Source organism: Cebus imitator, unplaced genomic scaffold (assembly GCF_001604975.1).
Source record: "Cebus imitator isolate Cc_AM_T3 unplaced genomic scaffold, Cebus_imitator-1.0 Scaffold249, whole genome shotgun sequence".
NCBI lineage: Eukaryota > Metazoa > Chordata > Mammalia > Primates > Cebidae > Cebus > Cebus imitator.
In genome coordinates this window covers 2426959-2449313 of record NW_016107564.1, presented here as the reverse complement: position 1 = coordinate 2449313, position 22355 = coordinate 2426959, and the positions used below count along the sequence as shown (strand labels likewise).

Here is a 22355-nt window from a genome sequence, read left to right as displayed (position 1 = left end):
TAGATTACCACCCCCCTTTTTTGTAGATGGAGTCTTGCTCTGTAGCCAGGCTGGAGTGCAGTGGTGCTATCTCAGCTCACATCAACCTCTGCCTCCCAGGTGCCAGTGATTCCCCTGTCTCAGCCTTCCAAGTAGCTGGGACTATGGGCATCTGCCACCACACCAGGCTAATTTATTTTTTAGTAGAGATGGGGTTTCACCATGTTGTCCAGGATGGTTTTGATCTCCTGATCTTGTGATCCTCCCACCTTGGCCTCCCAAAGTGCTGGGATTACAGGCGTGAGCCACCATGCCCGGCCTGGATACCCCTTTTATATTGCATCATGCTGGTGTGCTTGGCCTTTCCTCTTCAGTAAGAATGAATGGTTAGTGCCTCCATCCAAGGTCAACCTTGAACCTGTGCCCTGGATACCATCTTCTCTCTCTTACTTCATGACATCACTACAGCAGTTCTCCTCTCTGTCCTGAATACATTTCCTTCTCTTTGAAGGACAACATCTGGATCTGTGTATCTACATATTTAATAAAGGTACTATATACAGATATAACAATGTAATCATGTATATATAATTAGATATGTATAGTAAATATATGCATTGGTGTATTACTGTTTATAGAATACATATTACTAATATATATTACCACTTTTATTTTCAGACACTACCTCATTTCACTGTTCCCTTTCATCTCACAGTCCTTTAATAAAAGATTTCTATTCACTTTCTACAGTTGCATTCCTTCCATTCTTTCTTAAACCCACCCCATCAGACTTCCGTCCCGCTAGTCACTGGAATCCCGCTTGCTTCTCCCTCTTTCTTCTCTTGTCCTTGGGAAATCACTGTCTCTTGGTTTTCCTCTTGCCCCTTAGACTCTTCATTGTCCCCTTTCTCAGGTCCCCTTTCTCTTCCAAATCTGGCAAATGTTGGAAGCCTAGGTTCAAGCCTTGGACCCCTATAATTCTCTATTTGCACTCTCCCTTAGGGATCTTGTCCAGCCACATGGCTTGTATGTCTATTTCTAACCCAGACCTCTCTCCTGAATGCCACACTCACATTCAGCTGTCTGCTAGACACCGCCACATGCGTGTCTGATTGGCATCATGAATCTAACGCATCCAGCACCTGCTCCTGCTGTTTCCAACCTGCACCATCACACCCTTCCTTGTCTTGATAATTGGTAGCAAATTATTTCCGATGCTCAGGCCAAATACCCTGGAGTACCCCTTGATTCTCCTTTTCCTGCAAATTATACATTAAAAAGTCCTTTTGTTTCCCCATAAACATCACCTTAAGTGTCTCAGCATTTCTTACCATCCCTACTGCTGCCACCTTCTTCCCTTTCAACATTGATTTCCTGCCTGAATGATTGTGACAGTCTCTATCTGGTCTTCCTGGTCTTGCCCTTGCAGAAGCCACTCAGCAGATGGAGCCCTCCTGATAGGACTCGCTAATGGCTTCCCTTCTTACTCTGAGTAAAAGCTGAAGGTTTAGAATGAGCCAGGAGGCCTCGCGTGGCCTGCCTCTCCCAACCAGCCTATGTGATATTCTACTTCTTTCTCCTTAGCTCCTTCAACTCTGGCCACATTATCTCCATGCTGATCCTTAAGTCCTGTCATGGGACATTTACACACACTGTTCTTCCTGCCTAGAAAACCTTTCCCTCAGATGTGTGTGACTATGGCTCTATCTATACCTATCTACAGCATGGTCCTGCTCTGCCACCTCTTCCAGATTTATACTTAAATTCCATTTTTCCTGCAAAGCCCCTTTTGACCACTTTCCTTAAAATTGCAGACCAAACCATTCCACATCCCCTTTCTTGCATCTTCTCCATTGTGTGTATGATCATCTAAGATACCATGTATTTTACGTAATTCTTTTTATATCATCTGTCTTCCCCATAAAATGTAAGCTCCACAAAGGCAGGCATTTTTGTCTGTGCTGTTTGTTGCTGAGTCCTGAGCATCTAGAACAGTGTCTGGTGCATATCAAGGACCTGCATTTGTTGGATGAAATAATGAAATAAAAGCTACAAATGTTGATAAATAATATTTGATTGGGACCTGTGACCTCTTATATCTAAGACTTCAATGAGCTAGTTTCTGTACTAGCCTCCTCCACAGTCTCCTCAAAAGCTCCATGCACAAGAGACAAGGGCAGGCAATGGAATAGTGTGTGACATCTGGAGCATTGGCCACAAACATCTGAATAGGAGCCCAGAACCTTGGGTAGCTGGGCTGGGATGTGGATGCCCTCCCTGCTCTCTGAGGGGCAGCACTCTGCCAGGAGAGGCGGGTCCAAGGAAAAGGAAGGAGAATAGACGACTTTTGCTTTTGGCTTCCAGGTCTGGTTTTGAGCATAACAGTCTGGTATTTGAGTTCATCTGGCTAGCGAAATAAAATGCTACAAAGAGAACTGTCCTTAGTCCAATTAATTTCATTTTATTATCCTGCTATGATGTGATTTGTATGTCTTCAGACAGAGTAGTCTAATGTAATATGTAAGCCATAAAGAAGGTGGTTGTTAAACTTTTGGTGTGTGTCTATTTTATTTTGACCTGTGAATTCTTCACCAAGTGAGGCTGCTCTTGTTGAAATTGCCCAGCCAGTGTACTAAGAACTAGAGCAGGGATGGTATAATCCACCTTGCCTTGCCTGCTGACAGCACATTTTCCAAATAGCAGTCGGAGTGGACTTTCAGATCTGTCAGTCACTCTTCTGCTGAAGACCCTGCAGTAGCTCGATCTCTTGGGATCGAGCTCAAAGTCTTTTCAAGACCTTAGATGATCTCCCTCCCACTGCCTTCTGACCTCAAGTCTCTGCCTCATGAGATCCTTTCCAACTACCCTGGCATCTTTGTTGTTCTTGGAACAAAGCAAGCACAGTCCATCCTGCCTTCTGTCCTGCTTGTTACTCCTCAGCTGAGAACACTTTCTCCCAGAGGACGATGTGGCTCATGTCTCTGCTCCACCATTGGCTTTCCATGGCTCCCAGCCTATCTGACCCACCTGTCTGAAGCCCTATGTCTGTGCTTTTCTGTCCAGTCCCTATGCTGCTTCCTTTTCTGTGGTCCTTCTGACATGTATGTCTTTGTGTTTTCTTTGTCTATCACCCCTTGAGTGGACTCGAGGGCCTAAAGGGAGACAGTTTGTCTGTTTTGATCACAGCTCTGTCCCAAGAACCTACAATAGTGCCAGTTACTTGGTGAGTGCTTAACCCTGCCTCTCTTTTATGGTGTTGGTCTTCCGGGTAACTAGAATTCCTAAAACACAAACCAAAGGGACCAGTGCTTACTTAGAGATTGGAGAGATGGAGAGAAAAAGAGAGAAAGAGAGGGAGAGAACCAGTGTTCAAGAAATCGCAGGCTCCTAACCCTTCTTCTCACAAAGAATGCTCCTCTTTGGAGCCCTGAACCACTGTCTGAACCTGAGGCCGTCTACCCCAGTTCTTGCTCCTCCCTAGTGTGGCACTGGTGAGGGCTAGAGGGGAAGGTGGAAGAGAATCCTACAACTCCACCCTCTGGAGGCCACTACTTGCCCTGGCCTGCCTGCCAGCTGCCATCCCAAACCAATGCTTATGATTTCAAATAATTAAAGGAAGACAGTTAAAATTGGAAACATTTGGAGGCAAGAACCTGAGCTGGCCCTGGAAAGTTTATGCTTATGAAAATCTTCAAAGGCCAAGTATAAAAACAGTTTATGTTTTACATTAACTGCCTTTTATTTGTCATGTCTGGAACTATTTCTATAACACTGAACACAAAAGCTCCGGAATTCAGTTCTCTTCCTGCATACACCTCTTGGCTGGCGAGGCTCCACAACATTCTTTAGGCTCAGGGGTCATAGAAAGAGAATATGTATGGTCAGAGGTCTTCTCAAATAGAATACACCTGGGCCAAGTTATTTTCAAAACTGAGTTGAGCTTAGAGAAGTCATTATAGTTTAAGGTTTAAAAAAAAAAAAAGTTGTATTTGTGTTTCACTTGAAAGGCAAAATATATGCATGGGGTCGTGGGCTATTTTTATATGAGATCTTTTGTAAATAAACAATTGCTATCGTTTCACTCTGTCAAGGAGGACAGAAGTGAATATGTATTTTCTTTCTAGTGCTTACTCTATGACAAGCACTGGCCTGGGTGTTCTCAGCACACATTTAATCAGTTCACTGTCTTTAACTTAAGCAATGATCCCAGTTTCAACCTGCTAGAGGAAAACATTATCACAGTCACCTCCGTTTCCCTGCTATCCCCAATTTATTCAAATTACTACCCATCTTCACTTGCTTCTAACCTGCCTCGGTGGACACAGCTGTGAGTCAGGATCCATGCTTGTTCAAGACCAAGTCCTCCACCTGGGTGGTTGTTTTGATCCACCTCTTGCCTCTCCAAGTTTACCTGGCCCAACTACCTTCTCTCATTCTCTTATAGCCTCTGTTTCTACCACTAGCTGGTTGCTTTTAACCTACACAAATGTTCAATTTTCGTCTATTCTGAGATAACCTTGACTCGGCTCCCATAGCTACCTCTAACACCACGCATCTCTGTCCTTCCAAAGAAGGTGGACCTGGCAGGTTAAAGACATCTTTCAGGACCAGCAAGGGGTGAAGAAAGCAAACCAGCTCTTTCCAAAGATACTACAGATGTTGCTACCTGAAAGCATTCAGCTGTGCCTAGTATTCTGTGGTTGGGAGTAGATGGGAATGACTATTTCCAAACAATAACAATTTGAAGGTACAAAGCCTTAGGTAAATTTCCCAAATTTCATTGGTTTCTACAGTGCTCTGGCTAAGGCCAGCTAGGAGTTGGAGATTGGCCAAGATTGGCCACTAAGAGTGAAATGTGTAGGGGATGAGTATGCGCAAGTACCTACATGGAAAGGGGATGTATTAGGACAATGGAGGATATAAATAGTTTTTACTCTCTGCCCAGTGACTGCTTTATGGAGAGAGTTGTAACAGCAGACACAGAAAGGAATGTTTCCAGAAAAACTTTTTAGGATGGCATTTCTAGGAAAGGTTCAAGTCTCTTGGTAATAGCGCAAGTATTTTAGGGGACATTCAAATTGGCTTTCTCTCTACCTCTGCCCTGAACCTAGCAACACTTTGGCTGCATGAAGATTATCATTTGTGTGGGGTGGTGGGGGAGGACTGGGAAAAATAAGAGATTGCATCCATCATGTAAATATTACCATTGTCAAGATGGACAACATTAGGATCCATGGTTAGCATGGTGACTGCTGCCCTAGAGTTCTTGAGCACACGTGGGCACAGCACAGAGACACCAAGAAACACTTAGGTGAAGTTGCTCAGTGAGAGGAGAGGGCATGACATTGGACTGTTGATGTTTGAGTGTCCTTATCAGTATGCCCAGGCTCCAGAGTCCAGAGAAATAAAATGTTTTCTCTAAGAGGGCAGGGATTTTTGTCTGTTTTGATCATCCCTGATTTGGTAAGCACTAATAAGTATTTATTCAATGAACATGTAATGACTTTGTCAGCATTTGGGCCAGGAAAGGGTGGTGAGCCTACAGGGAGCTGGACACTTAGTCCGAACAGGTGGAATTGAGTAGAATCCAGGAAGAATCAACCAAAGTTAGATTAAGAGTATGGAGGGGAGACAGTAAAGCAAGAGCAATGGCTTTTTAAAGAAAGCCTGGCTGCAAAAATAAGGAGACAAATCAGATGGGAGTTTGAGAAGGGCATGGGATTCATCGTGTGGCAATGTGATGCAAACTGTACTACAATAGATAGGAAATACGAAACAGGCTCCGAGTATATCATGCATTGTTTCGAATGCCGTGTCTAATGCATTATCTCAACAATATGCATATTAACCAGGTGAGATGGGTGAGGAGGGTATGTTAATTCTTTTTTCCAGGTAAGGAAAGAGAAAAAATAAGATTAAATGGTAGTTTGCTGAAGGTTTCAGCATTCATTTGTGAACACAAACCGGCTTTGAATTGTGTTCTAGATTTTTTTTTTTTTTTTTTTTTTTTTTTTTTTTTTTTTTTGCAGAAATGAGTTTTGGCTAACGAATAGATTTTGGCTATGCAGATCTGTAGGCTTTTTTGTTTGTTTGTTTGTGATTTTCCTCTTTTTAATTTTGCAGCGGTGACTATGAGGTGACAAGCTTTAAATCTTTGACTGGAAAGGTCACAGTGACATGGGGAGATAATTAAAATGGAAAGAAACCTAATTTGAAACCTGGCTTCACGGGTTAAGATGAGGATAATGTATTGAAACAGCTGAGAGCCTCTGTGAAGGCTTTATTTCACATCACAGCAACACAGAACAAATTGCACAAATTCTAGGAATTATATCCCTTGGAAACAAACACTGAAGTCACTTTTAAAAATGTCACCAAATGGCTCTGTTGACTCTGTTTTGTAACAAGTTACAAACAGATGGCACTTTGAAACATACGATGAAGCTTGGAAAATGAACTCGCTTAGACATTTTTGTCTGGTTTGCTAAGATAATGCGATGAAGCCCCAGATGAAAGAATCTTGGCATGCACTGATAGAGAAAGGCTACACACCATTCAGATTTGTTCTAATTTCTCACAATCAAAGAGTTGATTCTTCAACTATCAATCCTCTCTGAGTTGGGTTCCATGAAGGTTTATGCACTTGTCTAATAAAAGGTATGAAGCAAGGGAGATGAGAATTACCATTTCCTGAATGCCTATTTCATGCTAGCCTCTTTAGATAGCATATAAAAATTTTATGTATCTTATTTATTTATAAAGAAATTCTATGGGTAGCTATTATTGTTCTTATTTCAAATATGAAGAAACTGCAGTCCAGAGACATCCCATGCCTAATTAGGTGTACAACTGGAATTCAGACTTTCATGCTCACCCAAACTCATGTTTTTCCCATTTTATCTACTTCAGGAAGAACTTTGTTCCTATTTACTTCTTTTCACATTTTAAGAAAATGCTTCCATGTTCACAGTAATTTTTAAATATTAAAAGAGATGCAGCTAGTAAATGTTTATGTAATATAGTCCAATTTATATATTAAATTCTAAATTTATTGTTTTCAGAAATAGGAATTTATGGCATATTTTGACAAGTATGGTTTGTTGATTCACTCAAGACTCATCCCAATTCACTTCTCCTCCTACCTTTTTTTTTTTTTTTTTTTTTTTTTTTTTTTTTTTTTTTTTTTTTTTTTTTAGTTTTTTTGAGTTGGAGTCTCACTCTGTTGCCCAGGCTGGAGTATAGTGGTGTGATCTTGGCTCATTGCAACCTCCACCTCCCAGATTCAAGTGATTCTTCTGTCTCAGCCTCCCTAGTAGCTGGGATTAGAGGCATCTACCACCAAGCCCAGCTAATTTTTGTATTTTCAATAGAGATGGGATTTCACCATGTTTGCCAGGCTGGTCTCAAACTCCTGGCCTCAAGTGATCCACCTGTCTTAGGCTTCCAAAGCACTGGGATTACAGATGTGAGCCAACATGCCTGGCCTCCCCCTATGTTTTTTACACAAAAGTCTGGAAAGCAGAATACACAGTCTTCCAGATTCCCTTGCAGCTAGGGGTAGCCCTATTACATACATAGTTTCATCAATAAAATGCACATGGAAAGTCTTAGAAGAAGGCTTTCCTTCTGGAATAAAAAGGCAAAGTTTGACAAGGAAAAGGCTTTTGTTTTCCTGCATAGAATATGAACTCAATACCTAGAGGTGCAGCAGCTATATCACCACCATAAAAATGAAAGCCCATGCTAGAATTAGTGAGCAGGAATAGAGAAGGACATTGGTTTCCTGGTGGCATCCTTGGATAGCTATGCTATCCCTAGACCTACCTCTGGGCCTCTTGTTGTGGGAGAAAAGTAAACGCCCTGAATACTAAAAGAACTGGGTTTTCTGATACTTGCAAATACGATCCTGGCTGATATACCTAATAACCAGAATGTTAAAAGTTATTCCTATTTTCTAACACAGTTCAATTTTCATGCCAGTTTTTGTCCCAATTTGTGGTTCCCAAACACTGAAAGTATAGCCCTTGAATTAGATGACAGATTCATTGGAAAGATGTTCATTTTGTTGGGCATTAACTGCAGCAGAATTGGGTCTACTCCCTGGTTATGGGAAAATGGTCCACACACTATGATCCAAGCAACTGTGGCCCTTCCAGTAGTCTAGACATCACTTCAACCAAAGTGATTGGCCTGGGGTAGGGGAAGATGATTAGGACAACTGGACTCAACATGTCCCCACCATTTTGCCTTGCATGGATGTAGACTAGGTCTTTGATTGTAAGTTTAGAAAAGAACTTGAGGAATCATTTTGTCTCTTTTTACCTTGGGGAAGGACCACATTGAAGTCATACCAGACATACATGATAACTGATCTGGTTTTAATAGACCTCCAAAGAAGACAATTCTTTGGCCTCTTCCCTAAGGAGACCTTGTCAGCATTTAAAAACTCACAGTAAATTCTTTCTTTGCCGAAATAGAATTTGTATTGTATTGTATGTGGGTTAAAAAAAAAAGCCCTTTATTTTTCTAAAGCAGAGTGATAGAGTGGAAAGCATCACGAATTGCTCCACAACTTTCTTCACTACAGGCTAATTTTTCAGTCCTTGAATCTTAACTTGGAAACTTGTTTCCAAAAAATTCTAAAAAATGTGTTTTGAAATTCGGGGAGATTGCAGTTTTATAAACTAAGCAAAAAATAACAGTACTTGAAAACATTGACCCATATATTTTATGTTGCTATACAAAAATTATGTTACCAAATTCTCATTCTAGGTTGCAGATTCATAATTGAGGTTTACACTATGGTGACAAAGACAAAATGCAGTAATGAGACCGTCATTTTGATTGTTACAGCCAAGGATTTGGCCACGATTATTAGGCTAATTGAATGACAAGATTTGCTTCTCTGGTGCAAACTCTCTGCGTGGTGATCTTCACTTTGAGTAGGCCACTTACTTATACCTAAGTGATTTGCTGCACCGTTTTAAGAAAGGGAACATTTTAGGCCATGGATTGTTTTTAAAAACAGTACACTTTATTAGCTCTTGGCTAATAGAGTGTTGGATCAACTGCCTTCTGGCAGCTTTGCATATTGACTCGACTGACATATGTACAATTTCAGACTTGAAGCCACACATGAAGTAATTGTGAAGCCTTACAATTCATCCCTAAAAATCTGCCATGCTGTGGTTCCTGTCTTCTCCAACAGTGTAATCCCTAGGAATTGTGATGATATGAGCTTTTAAAAAAATCAATTAATCTTCATTCACTTAGGACATATTAATTTATATTTGATGAGGTAGAATGCATTGAAAAAGCCCAGAACATTGAAAGAAAGAATGAAATGACTACTGTAATATAGTTTGGTTCAGGGATTTTTTTTCTCTCTTCTTTTTATACAGTTACTTATGGCATATGATATTAAGAAAAGGAAAGAAAATCCCAAAGCAGAGTTTCCAGAGCAGGGTCTAGAGAAGCCCCATAGATTTACTCCAGCTGTGCAGTTTATAGGTGATGAAACAGGCCTACAAAGAGCTTTGGCGTCTTGTCTAGTGTTCCACGGTTAGTCAGTGACTTACTTAATCATGGCTTTGTGTCATTTTGTCTTTCTTATGATTCAGCTTTGTGAAAAATGCCCCTTCCTTATGAGGTGGTCCTAGCCTATATTAGTTAAAGAATTAGCCCCTTCCTGGCACCTAGTCACTCTGTCTCGTTATTCTGTTTTGTTTTATTCATATCATTTTTTAGTTTCTGAAGTCACATTCTGGTTTGTGATTCTGTGGTTTGTCTCTCTAAAGTACAAGCTCCACGAAGGCAGGGACTTTGGCTCTTGTTCACTATTATATCTAAAATAATGTTTAGGACATATAAGTCCTTGGTGCAAATTTGTAGATTGACTGGACCAGAGCTAAAGCAGAAAAGAACTCCAGTTTCTTAGGCATCTATTATGCTGGGTGCTATGCTAAGTTGTTTATGTGTGTTACACAAACTAAGAGGTAAATGATGTGCTTAGAGCTTTGCAGTTAGAAAGTGGGGAAACTAGAACTGAAAGCCAGGGTTATTTTGCTTTAAGTCCTGACATCACAAGAAATGATTTCCAGTGTTCAATGGTTCCTACTCCACCGCTCCCTCCCATGACCTCTTCTCAGGCATCTAAAGTTCCCAGTACACCAAGTATGTGTTTGGCATCTCCTGTTGACTCACATCTATCTGAGCCACTGTAGTTTTCAGAGAAATAAACCTGAATATATTATATTCAACACAGTAAATAATCTATGTTGCTGACTTCTCTGTATAAAGTATACTAAGTAAATTTCTCATAGATGTTATAGCTTTATTTCAATTCAATGATGAATTCCATTGAGTTGCATAAATTTGTCATGAAAAGCCTATAGGAGAAAGAAATTGACCTATCTGTTGATTATTGAAACCTGATGCAATCAAAGATGATAAAAAGTTCAGATGAGATGGGCCAAAAGATGAAAAAAGCCTGGGGGTATCAACAAAACAGGAAATAATCCTGAAATAGTGTTGATTCTGACCACAGGGTAATCCACAAATTTGAGTTGGGGAAAATAAAATTTTCCACCTCTATCAGAACTTTTCACCTTCTTCAGATTAGGTCATATTGGATATAACAATCTCCATTTGGTCCCAGATTATAGAACTGTCAAACTTTAGTGCATACTAGAATCATCTAGAGAATTTATTAACAAAGGGGCACAGGGACCTACTTTAATTATAAAGAGATTCTGTGCCAAGCACAGAGTGAAAGCTTAATTGATGGTGACCATTAGCATTGCTAGTTACTTCACTCTTCCCAAGAGGGCAGGTGTGGCCCTGACCCATTCATTCACAGATTGGCAAGAAAAAGAAAAAACATGCACAAAACTTGGAATTTGAAAACCTGTGTTTGGAGATCAGCACTGTTAATTTCTAGGTGTGTGACTTTGAATGAGTAACTTCATGTCTTGGAGCTTCGGTTTACTTGTCTTAAATCATCATAGTCAATAATGTTTATTTAGAAGGCCATTGTAAGAACTGGATGAAGGAATGCAGATGAAAGAATCCAACAACAAAAGGGCAGTAGGCAGTGGTTTAAAATGTGGACTTTCTCTGTTATGATTAAAACAGATCATTTACTTCCAAATCCCAGCCCTGTCAGCCGTCATTACCTGTGTAATGTAGGCAAGTAAACCTCACTAGCTTTGGTTTTCTCATATAGAAAATAGACCAAAAAAAATTATTTATATCAACTCTCAAGCTTTACATGAACCCTGCTGTTATGAGCTCTATTTTGTTGCAAGGGAACTGAGGCACAGAGGAGTTGAGCAACCAGCCCAGATTCACACAGATGCCAATCTGGTTTGTGTCTCCAGGAACTCTGGTTTCAGAGCCTCTACGCCTTACCAATGAGCCTCTTGCTCCCATAAGCACATGAGACATGATTAGGAAGGGCCCAGCACACAACAAATGCTCAGTAAATATTTCCTAATATTTGGATAATTTACTTTCACATTCCAGTCTTGTTTCTTTCTATTTTGTTATTCAGTACAGCACACAGCTCCGACACTCAGCGTTCAACCTTATGCAACTATTGCCCGTGAACACAAAAGTACACTTGGGCTGCCTAAAAACTACAGACATGTTTATACGAGAAGGGGAGCATCGTGGCACATTTGGTTTTTATTGCTTTCAGCACATTAGGCATGTAATATTTATTTATTAGGTAAAGGTGAAAAGTAACAGATCACCTTAGAATAAAAGTACAGATGAGTTGCTTGAGAAAGGGCTAAATAGAAAATTGGCTGTTATAAATTTACAGTAACTAAAATCCCTTTTCACCTAGAGCCTTTCTTGGAAGTAGCTTACGTATGTGCTGACAATGACTGACATATTGGGAATGAAACCCATCTTAACAGTACAGGATGTGGAAGTGTATGCCAAAATTACTTAAAGAGAAGAAAGGAAGTCAGATGTCAAGTACAGTTAAGGGCAATTATTCTTTATTTTGGAGGAGCTTTCCAGTGAGCTGAGGGAACACAACCCAGGCTGAGGGTGTGGGATCTTATTCAAATCATGAATCAGAACACATTGAGAGATACATAGTCTGATGACAAGACAGAGTGTAAGGACTCATGACATATGCTTCTTGCAACCATAGAACTCATGATGAGGGACCTGCTGCAAAATGGATATTCAGGTTTCTGGTAATAAAGGCTGATCAAAACAAAACGATTCCATTCAAATTTGTTATATTTCTTTTCACTATTTCCCAGTCATTACACACAATTTGATTTGAAATACTTATAAAAGAAATGTACCCCAGTACAATGCAACATTTAAGAAATTATGCATTCCATTTATAGAATTACTATTAATGCAAACTCATAGTTTTGCCAACACAATTTAGATATTTCTGCCTCCATATTGCAATGATTGCATTATCCCCCCATGGCTAAGTGGAGTGGTAAGCACATTTGTTTAATAATAAAGTAGACAGTAAATAAATCAACACCCTTAATGAAAACTAAATTGAGCACAGGATTTATGCCACTATGAGGAAATCTCCACAAAACAATATTCACTTTAATGCTTTCTTTTTCCTCAACTAAAATCCTACAGTGTATCAAAATGAGGACAGCACCTTCAATGTGAATTATGTAGGAACGGACACGATGACAATTCTGTTTTTCAGAGTAGGCTACAGAGCCACTTCTGCTTGTCCCCACGAGTGTCAGGGTTGGCCTCACACTCCTCTTGATTATGGATCTATAGCTTTGAAGGAGCAAAATTGGCAAGTAAGGGCTTTTCAAATCTAACCCTTCCTAAGCAAAGCCGATTCTGACGACTTTCACTTTCCCTCTCTTGTTCAGCAGAAGCAACCCCCAGAGGAGTTGTGTTATTGACTAAGCCCCAGTCCGTAAATACCCCTGAACATCATCAAAAAACAGAGAGAGAGAGAGAGAGAGAGAGAGAGNATTTTTTCAGTGTTTGTTGGTTGCTTGTATGTCTTCTTTTGAGAAGTGTCTGTCCATGTCCTTTGTGCTCTTCGGTTTTTTTTTTTTTTTTGAGATGGAGTCTCACTCTGTTGCCCAGGCTGGAGTATAGTGGTGTGATCTTGGCTCATTGCAACCTCCACCTCCCAGATTCAAGTGATTCTTCTGTCTCAGCCTCCCTAGTAGCTGGGATTAGAGGCATCTACCACCAAGCCCAGCTAATTTTTGTATTTTCAATAGAGATGGGATTTCACCATGTTTGCCAGGCTGGTCTCTAACTCCTGGCCTCAAGTGATCCACCTGTCTTAGGCTTCCAAAGCACTGGGATTACAGATGTGAGCCAACATGCCTGGCCTCCCCCTATGTTTTTTACACAAAAGTCTGGAAAGCAGAATACACAGTCTTCCAGATTCCCTTGCAGCTAGGGGTAGCCCTATTACATACATAGTTTCATCAATAAAATGCACATGGAAAGTCTTAGAAGAAGGCTTTCCTTCTGGAATAAAAAGGCAAAGTTTGACAAGGAAAAGGCTTTTGTTTTCCTGCATAGAATATGAACTCAATACCTAGAGGTGCAGCAGCTATATCACCACCATAAAAATGAAAGCCCATGCTAGAATTAGTGAGCAGGAATAGAGAAGGACATTGGTTTCCTGGTGGCATCCTTGGATAGCTATGCTATCCCTAGACCTACCTCTGGGCCTCTTGTTGTGGGAGAAAAGTAAACGCCCTGAATACTAAAAGAACTGGGTTTTCTGATACTTGCAAATACGATCCTGGCTGATATACCTAATAACCAGAATGTTAAAAGTTATTCCTATTTTCTAACACAGTTCAATTTTCATGCCAGTTTTTGTCCCAATTTGTGGTTCCCAAACACTGAAAGTATAGCCCTTGAATTAGATGACAGATTCATTGGAAAGATGTTCATTTTGTTGGGCATTAACTGCAGCAGAATTGGGTCTACTCCCTGGTTATGGGAAAATGGTCCACACACTATGATCCAAGCAACTGTGGCCCTTCCAGTAGTCTAGACATCACTTCAACCAAAGTGATTGGCCTGGGGTAGGGGAAGATGATTAGGACAACTGGACTCAACATGTCCCCACCATTTTGCCTTGCATGGATGTAGACTAGGTCTTTGATTGTAAGTTTAGAAAAGAACTTGAGGAATCATTTTGTCTCTTTTTACCTTGGGGAAGGACCACATTGAAGTCATACCAGACATACATGATAACTGATCTGGTTTTAATAGACCTCCAAAGAAGACAATTCTTTGGCCTCTTCCCTAAGGAGACCTTGTCAGCATTTAAAAACTCACAGTAAATTCTTTCTTTGCCGAAATAGAATTTGTATTGTATTGTATGTGGGTTAAAAAAAAAAGCCCTTTATTTTTCTAAAGCAGAGTGATAGAGTGGAAAGCATCACGAATTGCTCCACAACTTTCTTCACTACAGGCTAATTTTTCAGTCCTTGAATCTTAACTTGGAAACTTGTTTCCAAAAAATTCTAAAAAATGTGTTTTGAAATTCGGGGAGATTGCAGTTTTATAAACTAAGCAAAAAATAACAGTACTTGAAAACATTGACCCATATATTTTATGTTGCTATACAAAAATTATGTTACCAAATTCTCATTCTAGGTTGCAGATTCATAATTGAGGTTTACACTATGGTGACAAAGACAAAATGCAGTAATGAGACCGTCATTTTGATTGTTACAGCCAAGGATTTGGCCACGATTATTAGGCTAATTGAATGACAAGATTTGCTTCTCTGGTGCAAACTCTCTGCGTGGTGATCTTCACTTTGAGTAGGCCACTTACTTATACCTAAGTGATTTGCTGCACCGTTTTAAGAAAGGGAACATTTTAGGCCATGGATTGTTTTTAAAAACAGTACACTTTATTAGCTCTTGGCTAATAGAGTGTTGGATCAACTGCCTTCTGGCAGCTTTGCATATTGACTCGACTGACATATGTACAATTTCAGACTTGAAGCCACACATGAAGTAATTGTGAAGCCTTACAATTCATCCCTAAAAATCTGCCATGCTGTGGTTCCTGTCTTCTCCAACAGTGTAATCCCTAGGAATTGTGATGATATGAGCTTTTAAAAAAATCAATTAATCTTCATTCACTTAGGACATATTAATTTATATTTGATGAGGTAGAATGCATTGAAAAAGCCCAGAACATTGAAAGAAAGAATGAAATGACTACTGTAATATAGTTTGGTTCAGGGATTTTTTTTCTCTCTTCTTTTTATACAGTTACTTATGGCATATGATATTAAGAAAAGGAAAGAAAATCCCAAAGCAGAGTTTCCAGAGCAGGGTCTAGAGAAGCCCCATAGATTTACTCCAGCTGTGCAGTTTATAGGTGATGAAACAGGCCTACAAAGAGCTTTGGCGTCTTGTCTAGTGTTCCACGGTTAGTCAGTGACTTACTTAATCATGGCTTTGTGTCATTTTGTCTTTCTTATGATTCAGCTTTGTGAAAAATGCCCCTTCCTTATGAGGTGGTCCTAGCCTATATTAGTTAAAGAATTAGCCCCTTCCTGGCACCTAGTCACTCTGTCTCGTTATTCTGTTTTGTTTTATTCATATCATTTTTTAGTTTCTGAAGTCACATTCTGGTTTGTGATTCTGTGGTTTGTCTCTCTAAAGTACAAGCTCCACGAAGGCAGGGACTTTGGCTCTTGTTCACTATTATATCTAAAATAATGTTTAGGACATATAAGTCCTTGGTGCAAATTTGTAGATTGACTGGACCAGAGCTAAAGCAGAAAAGAACTCCAGTTTCTTAGGCATCTATTATGCTGGGTGCTATGCTAAGTTGTTTATGTGTGTTACACAAACTAAGAGGTAAATGATGTGCTTAGAGCTTTGCAGTTAGAAAGTGGGGAAACTAGAACTGAAAGCCAGGGTTATTTTGCTTTAAGTCCTGACATCACAAGAAATGATTTCCAGTGTTCAATGGTTCCTACTCCACCGCTCCCTCCCATGACCTCTTCTCAGGCATCTAAAGTTCCCAGTACACCAAGTATGTGTTTGGCATCTCCTGTTGACTCACATCTATCTGAGCCACTGTAGTTTTCAGAGAAATAAACCTGAATATATTATATTCAACACAGTAAATAATCTATGTTGCTGACTTCTCTGTATAAAGTATACTAAGTAAATTTCTCATAGATGTTATAGCTTTATTTCAATTCAATGATGAATTCCATTGAGTTGCATAAATTTGTCATGAAAAGCCTATAGGAGAAAGAAATTGACCTATCTGTTGATTATTGAAACCTGATGCAATCAAAGATGATAAAAAGTTCAGATGAGATGGGCCAAAAGATGAAAAAAGCCTGGGGGTATCAACAAAACAGGAAATAATCCTGAAATAGTGTTGATTCTGACCACAGGGTAATCCACAAATTTGAGTTGGGGAAAATAAAATTTTCCACCTCTATCAGAACTTTTCACCTTCTTCAGATTAGGTCATATTGGATATAACAATCTCCATTTGGTCCCAGATTATAGAACTGTCAAACTTTAGTGCATACTAGAATCATCTAGAGAATTTATTAACAAAGGGGCACAGGGACCTACTTTAATTATAAAGAGATTCTGTGCCAAGCACAGAGTGAAAGCTTAATTGATGGTGACCATTAGCATTGCTAGTTAATTCACTCTTCCCAAGAGGGCAGGTGTGGCCCTGACCCATTCATTCACAGATTGGCAAGAAAAAGAAAAAACATGCACAAAACTTGGAATTTGAAAACCTGTGTTTGGAGATCAGCACTGTTAATTTCTAGGTGTGTGACTTTGAATGAGTAACTTCATGTCTTGGAGCTTCGGTTTACTTGTCTTAAATCATCATAGTCAATAATGTTTATTTAGAAGGCCATTGTAAGAACTGGATGAAGGAATGCAGATGAAAGAATCCAACAACAAAAGGGCAGTAGGCAGTGGTTTAAAATGTGGACTTTCTCTGTTATGATTAAAACAGATCATTTACTTCCAAATCCCAGCCCTGTCAGCCGTCATTACCTGTGTAATGTAGGCAAGTAAACCTCACTAGCTTTGGTTTTCTCATATAGAAAATAGACCAAAAAAAATTATTTATATCAACTCTCAAGCTTTACATGAACCCTGCTGTTATGAGCTCTATTTTGTTGCAAGGGAACTGAGGCACAGAGGAGTTGAGCAACCAGCCCAGATTCACACAGATGCCAATCTGGTTTGTGTCTCCAGGAACTCTGGTTTCAGAGCCTCTACGCCTTACCAATGAGCCTCTTGCTCCCATAAGCACATGAGACATGATTAGGAAGGGCCCAGCACACAACAAATGCTCAGTAAATATTTCCTAATATTTGGATAATTTACTTTCACATTCCAGTCTTGTTTCTTTCTATTTTGTTATTCAGTACAGCACACAGCTCCGACACTCAGCGTTCAACCTTATGCAACTATTGCCCGTGAACACAAAAGTACACTTGGGCTGCCTAAAAACTACAGACATGTTTATACGAGAAGGGGAGCATCGTGGCACATTTGGTTTTTATTGCTTTCAGCACATTAGGCATGTAATATTTATTTATTAGGTAAAGGTGAAAAGTAACAGATCACCTTAGAATAAAAGTACAGATGAGTTGCTTGAGAAAGGGCTAAATAGAAAATTGGCTGTTATAAATTTACAGTAACTAAAATCCCTTTTCACCTAGAGCCTTTCTTGGAAGTAGCTTACGTATGTGCTGACAATGACTGACATATTGGGAATGAAACCCATCTTAACAGTACAGGATGTGGAAGTGTATGCCAAAATTACTTAAAGAGAAGAAAGGAAGTCAGATGTCAAGTACAGTTAAGGGCAATTATTCTTTATTTTGGAGGAGCTTTCCAGTGAGCTGAGGGAACACAACCCAGGCTGAGGGTGTGGGATCTTATTCAAATCATGAATCAGAACACATTGAGAGATACATAGTCTGATGACAAGACAGAGTGTAAGGACTCATGACATATGCTTCTTGCAACCATAGAACTCATGATGAGGGACCTGCTGCAAAATGGATATTCAGGTTTCTGGTAATAAAGGCTGATCAAAACAAAACGATTCCATTCAAATTTGTTATATTTCTTTTCACTATTTCCCAGTCATTACACACAATTTGATTTGAAATACTTATAAAAGAAATGTACCCCAGTACAATGCAACATTTAAGAAATTATGCATTCCATTTATAGAATTACTATTAATGCAAACTCATAGTTTTGCCAACACAATTTAGATATTTCTGCCTCCATATTGCAATGATTGCATTATCCCCCCATGGCTAAGTGGAGTGGTAAGCACATTTGTTTAATAATAAAGTAGACAGTAAATAAATCAACACCCTTAATGAAAACTAAATTGAGCACAGGATTTATGCCACTATGAGGAAATCTCCACAAAACAATATTCACTTTAATGCTTTCTTTTTCCTCAACTAAAATCCTACAGTGTATCAAAATGAGGACAGCACCTTCAATGTGAATTATGTAGGAACGGACACGATGACAATTCTGTTTTTCAGAGTAGGCTACAGAGCCACTTCTGCTTGTCCCCACGAGTGTCAGGGTTGGCCTCACACTCCTCTTGATTATGGATCTATAGCTTTGAAGGAGCAAAATTGGCAAGTAAGGGCTTTTCAAATCTAACCCTTCCTAAGCAAAGCCGATTCTGACGACTTTCACTTTCCCTCTCTTGTTCAGCAGAAGCAACCCCCAGAGGAGTTGTGTTATTGACTAAGCCCCAGTCCGTAAATACCCCTGAACATCATCAAAAAACAGAGAGAGAGAGAGAGAGAGAGAGAGAGAGAGAGAGAGAGAGAGAGAGAAACACCAACATGAGCCAAAGGACGCGTTTCTAAGGAAGAAAAAGCCTGAAGACGTTCACTTCAATGGAGAGAGGGCTGTTTACTTACATTGCTCGCAAGACCTTCCAACAGCTGGAGTCTTTGAACTCTAGTGTGCGCAGATGTGGAGCTTTTGCTCAAAATCCCATTCCCCTTTGGCAGCGAGGAGTATTCATAACTCTTTGGGGCTTCAGATTGATAAGTAATTTCCTGATTCGCTTTCAAAAGCGTTCTCCCAGGCTTTGAGCAGTGGCAGAGAGAGGGAGCGGGCAAGGACCCCAGCGAGCAATGACGCTGTGGCCTACACTGATCTCCTGATTGTTTGATCGAGCCCGAAAGAAGGCGTCGATGTTACAAACAAAAATAAACAACTTCCTTTATCTGTTGGCTCGCTCCCCAAATTGTATTTGGGAAATAGCACAGTGAGTGTAGACAATATTTTTTCTAAAATATAATATTAGCTGAACACCTCATTTTTGTGCTGGGAAAAATCAGGGCACCTCTGACTGGTCTTCAAAGACCAGCTGTTGCAATTTCTTTCTTATCAGCCATTTTAAAGGATGTTCTTAGAAACCATGCAGCCCAGCCCCTTTGGTTGACAGTCAAAAGAAATGATACCCAGGGCTTGCAAGACTTGACCAGGATCACATAGCTGGTTAGTGGAAGGACAGGAACCTAAGAGCTGACTGTCAAGCCAGTGCTCTGTCCACTGTAGGGAGGTGGAGGCAGGTGCAAGGGTTGGAGGTCTGACTCTTGATCTTTAAGATACTTCTCACTGGATATGGCCCTTAATGTTTCTGACTTCTGGTTTTCACAGCTGCAGAATAAAATAGTTAATAGTGGCCCTTGCTTGGTCATACAATGTGGTCATCTCTGTGAAAGAGTTTTGTCCAGGATGAAAGCAATTGTATCTTATGATGAAATTTTGTTGACATAGTCCAATTTACATGCTTCTTTTCTCTTTTCCATTCTCATTTTCCATTCAATGTTATTTTCTTACTGAAAGAAATCATTGAGTGACTTTTGGATGGAGAAGGAGGAGGATAGTGGCCAGGAAATGAGACAGAACATAGAGAAAACTTTTACCTTGGAAATCCAGGTTAAGATTAGATGAAAGGGTATACAGCATATCTTAACATTTGCCTTAGAAAGAACACTAGGTCTAGAAATACAAAGTAAAGCTTGGCCACTGCCTCAAACACTTAACAGCCAAAAGGAGCCCTGTGGAGTCCTTTAAACATTTCAAAACACAGTTGACTCACTGGGTATGTGATCCCTGTCGCATTGCACTTATCTCATTTTGTTGTGGTTAGAATCAAATGAGGTGTTTATCAAGATAGTGCTTTGCAATGCTTCATGCTTTGAAACTGGAAAGTAGTTGCTATGGTTTGAAGGTATGCCTCCCCCCACAAATTCATATGTTGGAACTTAAGTTCCAATGTGATAATATTAAGAGGTGGAGGAGCCTTTAGGAGGTCATTAGGTCACAATGGCAGGGCTCTTATGTGGGATTAGTGAGCTTGTACAAGGGCTGGAAGGAGCTAGCTAAGCCATTTTTGCCCTCTATCCTCCTGTCACATGTGGACATAGCATTTGTCCCTCTGCAGGATGTAGCAGCAAGGTGCCATCTTGGAAGCAGAGACAGAGTCCTCACCAGACCCTAAACCTGTTGGCACCTTGATCTTGGATGTCCCAGCCTCCAGAGCTGTCAGAAATAAATTTCTGTTGCTTGTAAATTAGTCAGTGGTAATCTGTTATAGTGGTACTAATGGGCTGAGACAGTGGTATTTTCCAGTGGGATGTGCAACTACCATTGCCCATTTCACCTGTATCATTGGCTGAGACCACTTGATGCCAGGACTCCTGGGTTCTAACTTGACCTTTTCCCCTTTTTTTCTTTTTGAGGAGTGTATTTCATCTTTCTTCCCTTGTCATTCAACTCTTGGTACTTGTCTCTCACGCTTGCCACTATTGGTTTTCTTTCTTAAGGTTCAAACTGTCCCTCCATTTCTCATGTAATGGTAAGAATGAAGAACAAAGAGAAAACATTTTGTTCAGTCACATAGAAAGGCATCCAAGGTGCCTTGACACAAATGGGATGTCTTTATTTTTGAAGTAGCCATGAACAAAGATCAAATAAATCAAGATCAGCACCCCCTTGAAAATGATCAAGTCATGAGTCCAACTTACATTTTATGGTTCCATTCACTTCTTTTACCTTTTACAAATTTATTATCTAAATGTTATTCAGTTAAGATTTGCACTCTATCATCTGTAAGAAAAATTTTCTAATTGAGTCTTGCTTGCGATACTGTGACAAAATACCATAGACTGGGTGGCAAAACAACAGAAATTGATTTTCTCACATTTCTGGAGTCTGGAAGTCTGAGATCTGGGTGCCAGCATGGTTGGATTGTGGTGAGGCTTCTCTTCTTGACTTACAGATGGCGGCCTCCCTTCTGGGTTCTTGTATGCTAGACAGAGGGAGATCTTTCTCTTTCTCTTCTTAAGAGACCATAGTCCTATAGAATTATGGACCCATCTTATGATCTCATTTAACTTGAATTAAATTAGCTATGAAAGCCTCTATCTCCTGATAAAGTCATGCTAGGGGTTAAAACTTCAACATATGAATTTTGGGATGATACAATTCAGTCCATAGCAAGCCTGCAGGAAGTGAAAGAAGGGAGCTAATACTTATTGCACCTTTTTCCCCCTCATTGAATCATCAAAACAGCGTTGATAGGTTGGTAGTGACTTTTCTAAGGTCACAAAGCTAGTAAGTGGCAGTGATCAAATGTAAACCATGATGACCAGAACCCTGCTCCCTTCATGACACATTCTGTCTCTACCTCCTCTTCTCTCCTGGATTTTGAGCTGTGATCCTTTATTTTCCCTTCCCACTCTTCCCTATTTAGTTGCCTGGAGGCAAGACATTGTTACCCAGAGCACCATGAGAAGGAAGCCATGGGGATTCCTTCCATGTACCTGATGATATTAGACTGACAGCTGTAGAGAGTTTGTCTGGAATGTTCTCTCCCTGCATACCTCCCAGCCTCCTTCATGTTTATGAGCCTCTTCATTAGTTCAAACTAAATTCACATGCTTCTTCCCTGGGATGCTTTCTTTCCTCTGACCCTCACCCACTCTTGCTCCTCCTTGCTATATCCTCTTATAGTGTCCTACACTTTCCCTTCATAATTTTTCTCCTTTCATAAGATTTCATAAATGTTGTTTTATTATTGTAGTGGTTATAGCAATAGTTATATGTTTCTAAGATAATTTACATAATGTCTGTCTCCCTCACCGGTCTGTAAGCTCCCTGAAGTCAGGGATGCTTTGTTTACTAAGATATGTCCAGCCATTAGAACACTAACGTGAGAACCTCCAGAGGAGGAAGGGAGAATTAGACAGTGACAAACTGGGGGAAATAAATAGTAGAAGAAAGGCCCTATAAAATTCACCTGCAGCAGTGTGACTAGTAAGCATA

At 40.0% G+C, this 22355-nt stretch overlaps 1 protein-coding gene across 2 annotated transcripts in view; it reads right to left on the bottom strand.

Moving 5' to 3' along the window:
• C1QTNF7 (C1q and TNF related 7) overlaps window positions 1-22355 on the bottom strand; it is a 109863-nt gene that overhangs the window by 59023 nt on the left and 28485 nt on the right. Inside the window, exon 1 of one of the 2 annotated variants that reach the window (XM_017498716.2) lies at window positions 18935-19268. The exons of the other annotated variant lie outside the window; for it this stretch is intronic. The gene's annotated coding sequence lies outside the window, so the exon portion shown is untranslated. Of the gene's footprint in view, window positions 1-18934; window positions 19269-22355 lie in introns of those variants that run through there. 2 annotated transcript variants of the gene reach the window in all.